This window comes from Mustela putorius, unplaced genomic scaffold (assembly GCF_011764305.1).
Source record: "Mustela putorius furo isolate JIRA1106 unplaced genomic scaffold, ASM1176430v1.1 tig00000151_pilon_pilon_pilon, whole genome shotgun sequence".
Classification (NCBI taxonomy): domain Eukaryota; kingdom Metazoa; phylum Chordata; class Mammalia; order Carnivora; family Mustelidae; genus Mustela; species Mustela putorius.
In genome coordinates, this window is record NW_025421296.1 from 2,984,717 (window position 1) to 3,002,442 (window position 17,726).

Genomic DNA, 17,726 nt, shown 5'->3' on the forward strand with positions numbered 1-17,726 from the left:
TTTAATAGGAGCTGGGTAGTAGATAACTTAAAAGTGACTCACTGACAATGCTTGGAGTATTTTGTTGTTGAGTGAGGGTAAATTCTTACATTATTAATCACAAAGCATTAGTGAGTTTATAATAACATGTTGTGAAGATTGACTAGAACCACTTGGTCTTCTTTAAAACAAATTATTGCAAATTAACTCTTTCTTTCTTTCTTTCTTTCTTTCTTTCTTTCTTTCTTTCTTCTTTCTCATAGGTGGTAGTGGGTAAAGACATGGAACTTAGAAATTCTAGGTTGGGAATAAATTTGTAGATGTAGGATATCTGCATTTGACACTTAAAAAAACTTTTACACCTCCCATTGTATAATGATGACAATCCAGATTTGGACTGTTTTACTTCAACTATTCCTAAAAAAATTCTTCTGTTCAGTTTTCTTTGGTCTTTTATCAATGTTTTGGACACGAACCTTCTTTGGAAACAAACCTACTACGGTCCAGGTCCAGCTGGCATACAACGTACTGTCTGTTCAGGAGAAAATGATGTGTAAATCAGGGAAGAATAAAGAATGGAAGTATTTGGGGAAAACATTAGACATCTTTGAAAAGGTGGGTATCTTCTTTTCCAAATTGTTCAATTAACCCTGAAAAATCAGAGTGGTATTTGCATTGTGAAAAGTGTAAACAAAATCACAAATGTGAAAGCCACCAATCCCATTGCCAACGATTCCATTATTCCAAACTTGGTTAATGACATGGCATTTAAAGGGGCTTGTATGGAAGCCTTTACTGGTCTCCTTGCGTCTTAGTCTCTGTAGCTCTAACAAAGTACCACAGGTTGGGGGCTTTCTACTGTTTCAGTAGAAATTTACTGCTTACAGTTCTGGAGGCTGGAGAGTCCGAGATCAAGGTTCTGGCAGATTCTGGATCATAGATAACCCCTTCTAGCCGTGTTCTTACATGGTAAACAGGGCAAAGGACCTCTCTGGAGGCTCTTTTATAAGATACTAATTCCATTCATGAGGGCTCCTCTTTGGTGACCTAATTATATCTCAAAGGCCCCACCATTACATTGGGCATTAGGATTCAAAGTATAAATTTTTGGGAAAAACAAATATTCAGTCTACAGTATCTTGATTCAAAAATTTGCATTTTCAGAAAAACCTGTAATGATGCAAGAGGAAACCAACCAGAGAGCCCAGAAAGGATAGGGTGAACATAATAGTTCTCTTTTAAAATGAGAGGGGATATCAGTCTGGTGGTAGGATTTTCCCAACTTTATTGCAATAACAGCAGCTTTGCATCTCCCTCTGCATCCAGCTGTATATCTGCTGCAGCATTTTCAGAGTGCATTAAAGTGATTTCCTTCCAGAAGCCTGATTTCCTTATGGCAGAAACAATGCTATGTTGTTTCACCCTTACCACCAGCTCTTTAGCACAATTTTGTCCCATTCCTGGAAGAATTATGCCATCTCCTTAAACATACTCTCTTCTTTTGAGATGAATAGGGTACTATAAATGCATATCTTTTTGTGAGCTTCACTGCCTTTACAATGCTGAAATTCAGGAGAGCTCAGGCCCTGAAAAGATGGAAGATAATCCCAACTTCAATTTAATGATATTCATACTTTGTGAACACCTACCACATGTTAGACACCATGATAAACGTTATAAAACATGCAGAGAATGGGGCACCTGGGTGGCTCAGTGGATTAAGCCACTGCCTTCGGCTCAGGTCATGATCCCAGGGTCCGAGAAAGAGTCCTGCATCAGACTCTCTGCTCAGTGGGGAGCTTGCTTCCTTCCTCTCTCTCTCTGCCTGCCTCTCTGCCTACTTGTGATCTCTCTCTGTCAAATAAATACATAAATTCTTAAAAAAAAAAAAAAAAACAAACCAAAAACATGCAGAGAAGAACAAGGCATGAATCCTGCCCTTGAGGGGTTGACAACCCAGTTGAAATAATGTGAATGTGTGATAAAGTTAATAGAATAGCCTGAAACAGCAAGTTATAGGTGTACAAAGGACATGGCAAATAAGGGGAATGTTGAGAATGCTCCAAGCTAGCTTGAATAGAAGTGCATGAGAATGGTGGGTCTGTAAAGGTATTAATAATAGTGGTGTAAGGGAATGTGGGAAAATAGGCAAGCCATCTAAGACCACTTAAAGCTCATCAGACTCTCCCAAGGACAGAAGAGGGATGCTGGAAGAATTTTAAGAGGGATGCGGGAAGAATTATCCCTTTAAGGAGAAAGGCATATGACCTAAAGCCACTGGACAACATATTAAATTTGGAATTCTGTGAAAGGCCTTTATTAGAGTCTGTAATAATTGCAATAGAGAAACAAAAGTATGGTAACTTTGGCATCCATTCATAATTACAAAATAATGAGGTAGATGATTTTGTTAGTATTGTTGATATTGATGATATTGCTAGTATTAACAATAGAGTACCAACTATACTTGGGATCAACAGACCTCAACATGGGTATGGGAGAAAGACAAGAAGTGAAATGCAGCAGGAAAGCCCTCATATACGCTATGTGCCCAGAGAGATATCTGGAAAGTTCTAAGGCAAGGCCAAGCACTATTTGCCTATTCATTGTGAGCCTATGTACAGATGAATCGTCCATGAAAACTATTACCTGAACCTAATGGTTCTCTAAGTACTGTCATAATGGGGAAGCTGTAAGGGTACATCAGATCTGTCTTACTCTCCACAGATCCACCATTCTGGGCCAGCAAAGAGAAGCCAAAGGTGAAGTTAAGGATGCAGTTATTATACAGCTACTTTGAGCTTCTCCTAATAAAGCACATGGCAAATATTCAGGGATATATCTGGGTCTATTGTGGGTTGACTGTGTCCTTCAAAAAGATACTTTAAAGTCCTAACCCTGGTACCTGGGACAGTGATCTTATTTGGAAATAGGGTCTTTGCAGCTGTAATCAAGTTAAGATGAGGTCATACTGGATTAGGATGGGATTTAGGACTCCGATGACTGGTGTCCTTATAATGGCAGAGAGAGTTGGAGCCTCCCAGAAATACACAGGAAAGAAGGTCATGTGATTGCAGAGGCAGGGATTGCAATCAGGCTCTTGCAAGCTAAGGAATGCCAACAATTGCCTACAACTATAGAACCTGGCAGAGGCAAGGAAAGATTCTTCTCCCCAGAGGCAGCCTGGCCCTGCTGACACCTTGATTTTGGACTTCTAACTCCCAGAACTGTGAGAGAATAATTTTCTGTTGGTTTTAGCCACTTGGGTTGTGGTCATTTGTTATGGCAGCTCTAGGCAATGAATATGGAGGCGTCACAGAGTGTAGCGTAGAAGCCAGTTGACGCCCACATCCTTGATGCTACATCTTTTTCTATCCATGATCACTTGGGCAGAACTTTATACCCTGCCAGTTTCTATAAGAAATCCCATCACACTTAACATGTTGTAGTTTTTTTGGTATGCTTTCATGAGCTTTTGAGAGGTCATTAGAAGGGGGTCACATTATGTGCCATAACCATATTTTGTCATCTTGACCTCTCCCTGTTTTTTCCTCTTCTCATTCTCCTACCCCTTTCATTTCAGAAAGAAAAAAAAAATGCAAGTTCTTTCTATTTCACAAATAACAGTTCATGGAATGCCTTAGGTGCATGAGTCTGTTCTTGCTTATGTTCATTTCTTTCTAATAAATACAGACTCAACTCATGAGTGATTCTGGTGAATGACACTTCTTTATGTCATTAAGACTGTGCCCTTATTGCAAGGGAGATAAAATGGGCTTAGAGAGGGTGAAGTGACTTGCTGGCCATTGGTTCACTCATGTGTTGGGGATCCTCTGTCTTTGCTGACAGACCATTGGAATGATCCATTCCTCCTCCATTTTCTTTCATCCTGAAGAGCTTCTGAAGCCAGCTCAAGCCTCCTCTACTGGCCCTTTCCTGACATCTCCAGCCACTTTTTACCTCCCTAGATTTCCAGGGGTCTCATTGTAGCATTTGACCACACACTGTCATAACGCTGAACAACTTCATGTATTGCAATGGTATTTTCCTACTCTGGATTCTAGGTAATGTATCTAGGGAACATGGCTTTTAAGTTGGAAGGGATCTAAGTAGGGGAAGAGGAAACTGGATCTAAAACCAATTGCTGTGTGACTATAGGATAATCTTTTATCCTCTCTGTTTCTTGGATTCCTCATTTCTATGCAGGTGCTTTAATCATTAAAAAGTATTATTTTGCTATGCCTCACCTAGTCCATTACTTAATGGACACGGTTGAGTTAACCTGATTAAATGTAATTAATTTTTTAAAATGAGCAGAGCTATGGAGCATTGATGTATGGTTTCTACACATGTGTGCATGCATGGGATTTTTAAAAAGTCATGGTTTAAATGGTGAAGTCCCAAGTCCTGGTTGGCTTCTTTGTCTTTGTCTCTATGCTATGAATAAGCTAAGAGATAAAAACCTTTTATTGAAGAAAGTTTTTGATAGAAAAAATGGCTGAAATGAAGGCTCAGAAATAGGTGATGGAATAAAGCTCTGTCATTATCTCAGATCATGAGCATAAAGACGAGAGACTGCAGGAGGCAAAATCACGTTCTGTCTGGACAGCAAATCCTTGGCGTGTGGTCGGCTGGATCCTGTGCTCTTTAAACCAGAGCCAGCCTGTGGTCATCCACATCAGTAATGTTGCTCAAGAACAGTGCTCACCACTCTATAGAGTGACCGTTAGGGGCATGCAGTAAGGAGTGAATCAACTGTGCAGCATTCAAGAACAATTACAAACCTGACCCAAAGCTGGCCTTTTTATTGTCACCATTTGCCAGCAATTCTAAACAGTGTCAGTGATAAAATGCTCTCTGAAAAAACTTTATGATCTGAATTCTAACAATTGTTGAGATTATTGTCAAGTTTAAATAATAGTTAAATGAGTGTAACGCTATTCCTCATCCTTTAATAAACAGTATTCTACATGAAAGTTAATTTTTTTTTAAAGATTTTATTTATTTATTTGTCAGAGAGAGAGAGAGAGAGAGAGAGCAAGAGTGAGCACAGGCAGCGTGGCAGGCAGAGTCAGAGGGAGAAGCAGGCACCCTGCGGAGCAAGGAGCCCGATGTGGGACTCGATCCCAGGACGCTGGGATCATGACCTGAGCCGAAGGCAGCTGCTTAACCAACTGAGCCACCCAGGCATCCCTACATGAAAGTTAATTTAAAGAATTCCTAGTTACATAGTTGCCCCTGACATATGTGGATACTATGTGTTTATCTCAGACCTTTCCTTTGGTTCAGAATTTCCCAGCTTGCTGTGGGTGTAGAAGGTATGCTGGTCCCTACGGTGTGACATATTCCTGAGTTTAAAGAGCATATTAGAAAGAAACGATAGTGTTGGGGTACCTGGGTGGCTCAGTTGGTTGAGCACCTGACTCTTGACGTGGCTCTGGGTCATGATCTTGGGGTTGTGGGATAAGGGTCCGCCAATGGGCTCTGCGCTGAGCGCAGAGTCTGCTTGTCCCTCTCCCTCCCGTCTACCCCTTCCCGTGCTCATGCTTGTGCTTTCTCTTTCTAAAGTAAACAAATAAATAAATCTTTTTTTAAAAAAAATAAGTAAACGATAGTGTTGTGATTGTGAAGATGTAGAACGAGAACTTGCGTTTCTTCAGCTTTATCATTCTATGGGACAATTTGGGGGTTTTAGTGGTATTTACAACTTAAAACAGTAAAACTGAGTGCAAAAGACAAGTATAGATTATCATATGGTTTCACTTATTTGTGGAGCATAACAAATAGCATGGAGGACAAGGGGAGATGGAGAGGAGAAGGGAGTTGAGGGAAATTGGAAGGGGAGATGAACCATGAGAGACTATGGACTCTGAAAAACACTCTGAGGGTTTTGAAGGGGCTGGGGGTGGGAGGTTGGGGGAGCCAGGTGGTGGGTATTATGGAGGTCACATACTGCACAGAGCACTGGGTGTGGCGCATAGACAATGAATTCTGTTACGCTGAAAATAAATACATTTTAAAAATGGCTTAAATTTTTGGTAAATCTCAAAAAGAAGGAATTCTCGCAGGTAAATTTACCTTTCATTGTTATGCTAATCCCCCTCAAGGCTGAAAGTGGTGTAGAACTAAAATGAACTCTACTTGAGGAGCTCAGTGGAACATTCCAAGGGAGTGTAGAGAAGATGCTGGGGGAACCACTCATAACATCACCTGTGAAAATATTCTCTCCAATTCTTTTCCTTTACTTTACCTCTGTATACCCCAAATAATGACAGTAATAATAGTGGCAATAGTAAGATAATAATAATTGATATCATGTTTATAGGGCTTATTGTAAAACCTGTATTAATTCATTTGATCCTTAAATAATAGGTTTTTGTAATCTCCATTTGATTGAAAATAAAGTCAAGGCACAGAAAAAAAAGATTTTTGTTCATAAAGACAAATTTATCTCTGTGTGAAATATTTCACTAAATCTGAATATGCATTTAAAATTAAAATATATTGTTTTAAAATGAATTGCTTTAAAATTATTTAAAAGTCAAAAAGAGGGAAAGTTACATAAGTGGCACTATTTAATAATACCTAAATTGTACCTTTTAAAGTCATTTTATTTTTTCAGTTTATTTATTTAATTTCAGTAATCTCTATGACCTAATGTATGGCTTGAACTCATGACCTTGAGGTCAAGAGTCACATGCTCTTCTTCCCGACTGAGTCAACCAGGCACCCCAGATATTATCATTTAATTCAAATTTATAAATTAGTTACTAGACAATGATTTTCATAAAATGCTGTTATATGAAACTGTAGCCAATGGATTAAAGTTCAAACTGTTAGATGTACTTAAAAACCATCAGGTGAATAGTTATATTTTTTCTTTTTTTTGTACCATAATATTTATTTTAATTAAAAAATTTTAATTTTTCCCTGACAAAATTACATTTAAAACTTAAAACAGTACCTTAAAATTTTTTTTAATTGTCTACAGTTCTTTTCTGGCTGTGATCTTTGTTGCATGTCATGGTTACTGTGAAAATATTTTGGGGTTAGGGTTCACTAAATAACTGACTCTAGCTATCCAATCACCCTTATTATTTTCACGTGCTCCCATCAGATGGTAAAGCTGGTCTAGCAGTTTTACCTAGCAGTGGAATCTGAAGATGCTTGATTTTCTCCTCTGTAATAATAGAGGGTTTGAGGACATGACTTCCAACTTGCTTTCCAGCTCTGAAATTTTGTGATTCAGATTGACTATTGTACCTATGACATGTACCCCTACAGTACTGAGGTACTCTCCAAGTCAACATTCATTTTACACAGTTTTTGCCATTGCTTTTCAGATTCACCTACTGTTTAGACAGTTGTGAAAGTGAACCATATCAATTGTTTCTTGGTCTTGGTATATTCATTCTAAATCTTATGTCATTTTCGGCATAAAAGTTATCTGCAAATGGCATTGTTTACTCAGACATTTTGGAAAACTTCAGATGTATCCATTTGTCTACTTTTTCTCTACAGTGAACTGCATCCAAACCACACTTCTGTTTCTGACCATTCTTATCAGTACAGTTTCTTCAAAATCTTGTTGGGCCATCTCTTAGGCGGAGAGACCAGTTTGAGGCAGGGTTTGACGAGGCTTGTACAGCAACAACAGGTGGTGCTTTGACTTGCGGCATTGTCTAGGGCATTGTTGATGCGTTGTGGGGGGACAGCCAAGGAAAGGGCTCATAACTCACAACTGTGTAACCCGTAAGTGCAAGGAGTTAATTCTTTTGGTGCCACCTTTTACCAACAGGGGGCAGGAGCAATTGAGTAAATGCTTCCTCCTTTCTTCCCCTTGCAGACAGCTCTGAAATGCCTTTCATAGACCCCTCAGAAGGTTCCGTAGGATTGAGCAGTGTTCTTGAAGCCAAAGCTGATGCATCTTGTTTTGGCTTTCTCTGCTCTGTGTCTCACTCCTCCAGGTCCTCATAAGCCCTTGTCCCAATGTCTGCCTGTGGGGAAGAATTGAGGCCAGTGCACCCTCAGGGACAGTTTTGAGAGGGAGACCTAAAGAAGGAGCCTGGCTGTGAGGGGCCAAGTTAGGGATAAGGTGTGAGTGCTGTAAGGAACCAAGGCTGATTCCACATGTCAATGAACTGGTCCCTCCATTTGAGCTCTCAACTGTCTCACCACTTCTGACAAATCCAGCAAAAAGAGGAGCTTGCTCCTTTCCTTCCTTTTGCAAAAACTAAATTAAAGGTGGCAGGAATGCCCTCTCTACATGAAGACTCCCCTTAGAGAGGTCCGTGGGTCAAGTGTTAAAGCATTTATTATTACTCCATTTATAGCCCACTTTCCCAAGTGACCACAAACTGGTGCCTACAAAATAAAGCTGCTCTTGCATTCTCCCTGCAGGTGTGGCTGCTGGAGAGGCTTCAGTGCAGTGAACTTGCTTAGGTGCAGCTAGCTTGCTCCCGTCTCTAACTCGTGCCCTTTCTTTGAAATGCTCTATGTGGCATGTTGGAGCAAATGACTTTCTGAAGCAGAGCCTAAAAGTTTCCCAAGCCGCTTTGTTGTTTTCCTGACAGACGAAGGAACTTACTGGGGCTCTAATGAAAGGCAGACCGCGATCCTGTCATGTCAAGAACGCTGCAGTCGGGAAAGTCGACATGATTTCATGGCTAATGATTCACTCGCTAATATCAGTGTGGGCTGCAGTGAGGATAACCAAGTTGAGCTGTCTTAGATCAAATGATTCAATTAGGCCAGCTGTCCCTATTTGTCATGGCTCAACTCGCTTTCAAATTACCTTTCCAAAGTGCATACGTGCCTTAGCATAGAAGTTAACAGCTCAACTGTTTTACAAAAAAGGGATACTTAGGAATGATTAGAAAAAGTCACCTTTTTTTTTTCTTTTTTTGAATTCACTCATGATTTTCTCCCTTCCCTCAGCCCTTCCCCGTAGAAGACACACTATGTATTTGCTCAGCTAACCCCACAGCATCCTCCTCAGTGGCATATCATTGTGGTTTTGCCACTGAAGATTTCTGGGGCATCTCAGGGCAAGAAATTTAATTCTAAAAAGGAAGGCTTGGTCCAGGTATCTCTAAGTTGCTGGGGGAAGTCGTGCCAGGGTTAAGCTTTTTCTGACCAACTTCCAATCCTTCCGTTGGCAGTTGAGCAAATTTAGGGTCAGAGAACAGTTTATGTTACAAATCTGGATTTTTCCAGAGCTGATGGAATAACTCAGGACTGAGAAAGAAATCAGCTTCAGGTCAACAGAGGGATATTACAAAAACGTGACGTAACTAAACATTATTTAGAAGGTAAAAGAGGTCCAGAATCTTTGTCTTTCCTTGTGAGCTATGTGAGCAGTCCTGGGGGAGAACTAGTCTGAATAAAGGAATGAGTCAGGGAACATTTGTTTCCTGCCTCCTGTATGGAGGGCACCACATAGACACTGTGGGGAGATGGAACAGAAATCAGGAGCCTAATTTCTACTCCAGAGGGGCTTACAACTAATGACTCTGAAATCTTGTAGTGTTTTAGGGATCATGACTATCAGAAAGATAAAGACAAATTGAAGTAAGCCTAGAGCGGAATAACGGATACAGGCCAAGGAATAGACAGTTTAATCGAAAAGGGAAAAATATAAAGAAGTAAAAAAAAAAAAAACTATTCCTTCCAATGTAATGGAGGGTGGACTCTAACTGCTTAAAAACCTGTCATGAAAAGGGCTGACAGGTGATCAACTGCCATGTAAAGGGATGACCTAGAAAAAAACGGGATAAATGATGTGAAACTCTTGAAATTTCTCTGTGTTGAAATGTTCTCAGTAGGGCAGTCAGGAATGTAACTGCGGGTAGGACTCTCACGGTAGGTTTGTTGAATGGATTCAGCACTCTTCCTTCTTTCTGTTGCATTTAAAATCAGTTTTATCTTATGCACAACTCAAAGTACAGATGGAAAGAATGCTGTTCACTACGGTGTGCCCATCATATGTTTCCCAGACCCTTGCTTTCCATTTATTCTTGTTTCAGGGAACAGTAGGACCATTTCGGCTCGTTTCAACCCTCCATGACTTCCATAGGCTCACAGAAAGAAACAAAATGTATGTCTGAGGTTTTGTATTGGTTCTCATTTGTTTGTTTGTTTTTCATCTGCAGGTAACATGAATTTCCTAGACAGAGAAGGAAAAAAAAAACGTAGGATTCTTTCAGCTCACCATGGTTATTTCAGATGCTTATACTTGTTGGGTTACCCCTGGAAATAAGGAATATCCAATGCTGGCAGCTTCAAAAACCAGGCACAACTTGGGGACCTTACCAGGGCTGAGCAGTATGGTTTTTGGAAATGTATCCAGAGTCCGGCCTGGTTCTGGTGTCCAGAATTTTTTCTCTCTTGATCAGTAGCAGGAGATGCGGTTCTGCTTAGACCTCACTGTGCTGTAGGCTTAGCTTCTCTGTGCCTGTTCTTTTTGTTTCTGCTTCCCTAGTATCTGCTCTGTTTCTCCCATATCTTGAGTTCAGACTGCCCCAAAGAGCCTGAATTGGGCCAGCCAGTTGTCCCCACTGGGAGTGCTGTCACAATAAACACCTTTAGGGCTGCTGGGCTTCCAGGGAGCTTAGTGGCCCTGGTCCTGGCTGTGTTTATCAGAGAGACGGGGTCATGTGACACCAGCAGCACAAGTTATGAGCAGCCTTTCCCAAGGAAAGGCTCTGGGAGCGGATTACTGCTGAATTGTATCCCCCCAAGCTTGTATGTTGAAGCCCCAATTCCCAGTATCTCAGAACATGACGTTTCTGGAGATAGGACCTTGAAAAAGGTAATTAACTTAAAATGAGGTCATTACAATGGGCCTTAATCCCATATGATGGGTGTCTTTATAAGAAGAAGAAATTTGGACATCGAGAGGCACAGAGGAAAAAACATGCTCAGACACAGGGAGAAGAGGCCGTCTACAAGCCAAGGAGAGAGGCTTTAGAAGAAACCAGCTCTGCTAACAGCTTCATTTCAAATATTTAGTTTCCAGAGTTTTGAGAAAATAAAGTTCAGGGCATCGCAGCTATGGCACTTTCCTATGGCAGCCCTAGGGAACTTATACAGGCTGGCCAGCAATTTGAGATCATATCATGTTGTGGAAAGAGCTTGAAATGGAGAGTTTGGTGGTAGGGCTTATTGTTAGTCTCCCCCTGGGGGAATGGAACTCATCTCCATGTGTGTTGAGTCCTCAGTTTCCCCATTCGTAAAACAAGAAGGTTAAGATTAGGTGAGTTGATGCCTGTGACAATGCACGCTTCCTCAGTGACCCCATTGGAGGTTCCCCCTGTCCTGCTTCTTCTACAGCTCGTTCGGAGGTAGGAGCACAAGGGCTCCGGGGAGCATAGACCTTTGGGGCATACATTCAGTACTAACCTGCCATCCTATCATAGCCCACAGTTTCCTTTCCACAGCAACTTTCCTACTTATGTCTCTGTTTCCTGAAAACTAGGGGAATACCTGCCTGGAGACATAATTAGCCTAATTCCCCCACTGGTAGGAGGGTGGCTGCAGGCAGGTGATGCTGTGCCGGTGCGACATACCGAATTCTAAAATAACATTCAGCCCATGGGCTCCAGCATCTCAAGCAGGACAGAACCAGATGACCTCTGCTCTTCTCTGCTCTTCTTCCTCCTCTCTTGTCCTCCTTTTCCATCCTTGCTCAGCCTGGAGGCTCTGCTTCCAGGGTCCAGCCTTGTGCCTCCTGACCTGACAACAGCTAAGACAGCCTGCTTTGCACAGTGAGGAAGGGCTAGCTGACCTCATTGCCAGTATGGGATTCATCGGGATGTACTCACCTCCGGGGAGCCTTGTGGTATTTTTTTTTTTTTTAAGATTTTATTTATTTATTTGACAGAGAGAGAGATCACAAGCAGGCAGAGAGGCAGGCGGGGGGTGGGGGGTGGGGAAGCAGGCTCTCCACTGAACAGAGAGCCCGATGCAGGGATCGATTTCAGGACCCTGAGATCATGACCTGAGCCAAAGGTAGACACAACCCACTGAGCCATCCAGGTGCCCCACTCACATTTTCTGTTTTTTGTTTTTTTTTTGTTTTTGTTTTTGTTTTTTGGTTTTTTTTGGTGATCTGGTGACTAGGACAGGTAAAATGCCAAGGTGGAAGAAATGATTTCTTAGGGGCTTGAAGCTGAAAGTCAGAGATTGTTATCCTTATCTTGGGCTTTTCCTCATAGCTCTTGGGCACCTGAGGGCCCAGCCTTGAGGCCTCTATCCCATCCCTTCTGCTTGTAGGCGTCATTGGATTGTCACTGTTGCTGCTGCTTTGTGAAGAGAAGCAGAAAGGCAGTTCTATTACTGTCTTAAATAAGGGTGTTAAGGTTGGATGGTACCTTCCCCTCATTTGAATACAGATGTCCTCTCCTCCAGTATATCAGAGTGTGGCCGTATTTGGAAATAAGGTCACTGTCAGTGTGATTAGTTAAAATGAGGTCATGTGGGAGTAAGGTGGGCCTCTGATCCACTATGAGTGATGTTCTTACGCAAAGAATGTCACATGAAGAGAAAAAGACATGTACAGAGGGAAAGTCATGTGGAGACAAAGGAGCATGTCATCTACAAAGAATGCCAAAGATTGCTGGCAAACACCAGAAGTGAGGAATGGAACAGACTCTCCCTCACAGCCCTCAGAAGGGACCAGCCCTGCCACCGTCTCAGTTTTGGATTTCTAGACTCCAGAACTGCGAGACAAGACAAGACATTCCTGTTGTTGAAATGACCACGTGTGTGACACTTCATCCTTGGCCCCCTAGCAGATGAATATAGAAGGGGTCCTTGGAATAGATACTCTCCCCAGAGCTTGTGATAGTCGGGTTTTAGGTCTTTATGTTACCGTCTTCGTGTCCCAGACCTAAACATAGGTCTCTCGAGGAGAGAAGATACAGTGTGCCGTTAAGCTGATTGGCACTGAAGGTGGGGCCCCGTCCTGGCTCCACAGCTGGCCTACCCTGAGTCATCTCATGTATATCCTGCCCCCTCTGGGGTTCCTGCTACTCGCTGGAGACCCAGAACATCCTATGCATTTTTTACCCAGAACATGCAATGCTCGTACAAGTCAAGTAGTATTGTCCCACTTCTTGACTTACAAAGTTCAGCAGAGATCTCTGTTCCTCCAGAAAGCCTTTCATGACTCCCTGTCCTTGCGGATATGGGCTAAGTGCTCCTCCCTCCTATGTGTTCTCCCAGAAACAGTAAGCTTCTCCTCTCATACCTCTTCCACTGCCCTTTAATGGCTTGCTTACTCACCTACCTCTCTTCCTAGATTTTTGAGTCCGGGGACTATGTTCTGATCACTTCTGGGTCTCCAAAGCTGAGCAGAGAGTATCTGACAGCTAACCCTTTTTGAATTTGAATTAGTATTTGCTGAATGAATGGAACAAATGACTAGATAGGTGATGTTTAGTTCTGAACCCAAAAAGCCGCACCAGTGATGGGAGAAGATGCCATTCATTAAGTAAGCCTGCTTTCTGGTGCCTGAAGAACTCAAAACAGCTTTGATTCAAAATGTTGGCAAAATAGACTGCCTCCACTATTTTGACTTTTTCAGAAACGAATTGATGAGGTAATACATTTTGAAGCGATGCCACAGAAATATACCATGTTGTGCTTTTGAAACTGAAGGATGACAGTGAGGTTGCGCTTCTAGTTTATGTCCTTGTCATAGTGAAAGGGGATTTCTTCATGGGCCTCCCCCTGTAACTGCAGACCCAAGAAGTGGCCTTCCTCTTTGGAGTGTGCTTTCCCTTCCTCCACTGATGGAGGAAGAGAACCCGCACATGAAAATGTGTAATCTCTATAAGGAAGCAGCCAGCCAGGCCATCCTCGGCTATGGGAACCCTCCTCCAGTATTTATGAATATTTGCAAAAAGCTCTAAGTGCTTGTTTGTAAAGCTCTGGTGTAGAGTCTGAGGTTCTAGAGTACCTAAGCCACAACTCACGCTGGTGGAGATGCCCAGTTGAAAAAAAATGACCTGAATTCCTGGGTGCAAGCATTTAATATATGCAGCTCCGCAAAGCTCATTTCAGTCACGCAGCGAACATGTGGCACGACACATTCCAGGCTAGAGCTGGCTTTTGCTCACGGAGACTTGCATTGTTAAAGTATTTGTTTCTTACCCCTGCATATTTAATGGCGTGTATAAATATAACTACACTTTAAAAATCTCTCCCAAGGCAAGGAGGGTAATTTGTGGGGCTTCTACCCCCATTTCACCCTCCTACATCTATTATGGAGGTTTCACTAATTGATACAGCATCCCTGCTACCACACTCAAGTGCAAACTCCTAGACTCCTAGATGCCTATGAAGCACGTCAGGTAGCCACTGTCAAAAGTTAGAAACCGAAGTTTGGGTATGTAGTGTTATTATACGTCATTAAATCAAATAAATAAAACACTATAAATCAAATCCAATAAAGAAAAAAGAGAAATAAAGACAAGAAGGTAAATAAATGAAATAGTTTTATTTGCAGCTCATCATTTAAAATAGGTTGCCCAACTTTTTCTGTAGAGGACCAGGTGGTAAATTTATTTCTGGCTTTGCAGGCCATACATGGTCTCTCTGTTGCATGGTTTTATTTGATTCTGTTTACTTTTGTGTGTGTGTATGTGTGGGTTTTTTTGTTTGTTTGTTTTTGTTTTGTTTTATTTTTTGTTTGTTTTTGGTAAAAAAAAAACCCCCCACAATTATTTAAAACTATAAAAACAGTTCTTAGCTCCCAAACCATACAGAAACGAACTGCAGGCTGTATTTGGCCCATTGGCCAAAGTTTGGTGACCTCTAATGTAAAACATTGTGTTTTTACAGTATGTAAAGTGATCATAGTGTTTACCATTGAAATCTTTTGTAGATGTAACTCTAAGAAGAGCCCAGGCACCTGTTTCATGTGTAGGATTATATAAAGTTATGAAATTCTAACATGCATAATTCATGTTATGTTGGATACTGAAAATATAATGCTTGTGTAAATAGGGCATGAATCATATGTTCTTATTGAGTTATATAGTTCGCACCATAGGAGGGACATACTCATCCCCAAATCTGTCTGCTTAGATGTAACTTACAATCTTGCTTTTTTCTGAACCTGTTGAATAGGTGGAATTTAGAAGTCCAGGCAGGGGTTTGAGCATACAAATCTGTGAATATCTGATTGGCATCAAATCTCATCTCATAGTGGGTGGAAGTATAAGTGGGGGAGACCAATGTTCTAGAAAAACCTGCTGCCCTGAATATGAGATCTGACTGAGGTATGAGGCTGCAGGAATTTGTCCTGGACCCATGTAAAAGGCTGCATCCTTCACACATCCTCCTCTTTTTATCTCCCAGTCACCAGGAAACTTCAGAGACTCACTGTACATGGCTATGGTGTCTGTCTCTTATGTGATAGCATGTTCCTTTATTTTCTGAAGGGAACTTTGGTTCTCCTCTTTTTTTAATCTGTCGAAACTGGTGATTCCAAACTCAGTGCTGCATTTTTATCCATTTCTTTTTTTGTCCCTAAAATCAAGTTACTTTCATGGATACATTTGACCAAGATGAGGACTGGAGGTGGATAAAAATATATTGGTGAAAAAAGTGCAAACAGAATTGTGTTGATCTGGATGGTTCTAGAAATAAGAATAAACTCTTTCTGGAGCATAATGTCATCAAACTAGGGCCACTACTTAGAATAATTTTCAGGAATGCAAAATTGGCAACTTGCCCCACGTTGTCAACTTGTGAATCTTACAAACATATTGGATTATTATAGTCTGTCTTCACTGAAACATATGCCTTGTTAGGTGTGGATAGTCTAAAAAGGTACGCGAAACCTGTCTGGGCTCATGTTTGCAGTATTAGGACTTCACGGAACAAATCCACTGAATTTCAAATAGACCCAATATATCCTTTCACTTCTGCTTCATTTCTTTATTTCCCACTACTTTATAGAAATGTAAAGTGAATATATATGTATGTATAACATATAATACATATACATATACATATACATGCACATATATACTGCAGATACATATAGACTGATATAGATATCAATATGTATATAGATAGATGTCTAGATATATGAAATCCAGGTATATAATGCCATATGAAACATTTATGTTTGGCTTCCCTCTCTGACAGCATATCTATGTGGAGGACATTAATTACAGTACAAGGATATGATTTTACACAGTAAGTCCTCAATCATTATTATAGACTCTATGAGAAGGGTTCGAGTCCTGGCTCCACTCTTTAGTAACTGTGTGATCTAATTTTTTTTGAGGCTTAAATTTTTCATCTGTAAAGTACAGCAGATAATAATAGCTAATTTATAAGGTGGCTCTTCTGATTAAATGAGACACTATATTTCATAGAAGTTCCTTATACAATGTAGAGAGTTATATAAATGTTAATTAATTTAATTTAAACATATATTGGCAATATTTCTCCCCTCTGGCTTCTTGCCCGGCAACTGTTCCAGGCCCCAGAGATCTGTGCTGGCTGATTCCATAAGACGTCGGTGCAGATGAAGCATGTGGTGGCGGCTGAGTTCTCCACATCCATCTGGATGTTTTTGGCATTGTGCAGACATTGTTTCAGCATGCTGAAGTCACAATGCAGGCTAATTTTTTTTTTTTTTTAAATTCCCAGCCGAAATTAGTTGTATGTAGTTGGTGCTTGTTGTTTAGTTTCCTGTCCTCTGGGAACTTACCTTCTCGGGCCTCATGACCCTCCCGCCCATCAAGGTAATGTTGTTGGGAGGCTTTGGTTTGATCTTCAGGAATACCCATCTCTTTCTTTTCACCAGATGAGTATCCTTACACATCTTGATAGAGAGTCATTTTGGAAAAAATCTGTATATCAAATAACTATGCTTCAGAAGTTTAAAAAAAAAAAAAGACCATTGACTATTTTACAGTCAAGAAATTACTGCTGAGATATGATAAGTACTTAATGATAATGGGGCAAGTGACAATATTGGAAGAAGAGGTAAAGAATGTCAAAAATATGATCAAAACAGGGTAGCAACCAGAGCTCAGGGCCAGGCATCTAACTCAATTCAAAACATAGAACTCTTGGGGCATCTGAGTGGTTCAGTCGGTTAGGTGTACAACTCTTGATTTTGGCTCAGGTCATGATCTCAGGGTCACAGGATGAGGCCACACATCAGGCTCTACATTAGGTGCGGAGTCTGCTTCAGATTCTTTCTCCCTCTCTTTCCCCCTCTGCTCCTCCAGCTGGCTCTCTGTTCCTTCTCTCTCACTCTCTCTCTCTCAAATACATAAATAAAATCTTTAAGGGAAAAAATAACATAGAGCTCCTGTTCTTTGGAGAAATAAACTCATTGCCTGAGAAACAGTCAGAGGCAGGGACACAACACTCGTTCAGAGTCTGCCATATTCAGGACTGTTTTCTTCATTTCAAATAGGAGGTTAGAGCTTGGCTGTCAGGAACATAAGTCCCAAGTCAGGAACACAACAACTTAGAATCAAATGGTCCTGGCTTTGCATCCAACTTTCCCTCCTTCCAGTGCTTAGTTTGTCTACTTCTTTTCATTGCACCAAAAGAGACAGTTCTCTTCCCATGACCTTACCTAGCAAGCCTTGGGCAGACCTGGTTTGGGAGCCAGGAGACCTGAGGTTTTGCTCTGCGTTAGTATCAGCTAGTAGATAGTGCGGTCCTAGACATCTGGGCATTTGTTTCCTCCTCTGAGTTAAGAAGGTATTGAG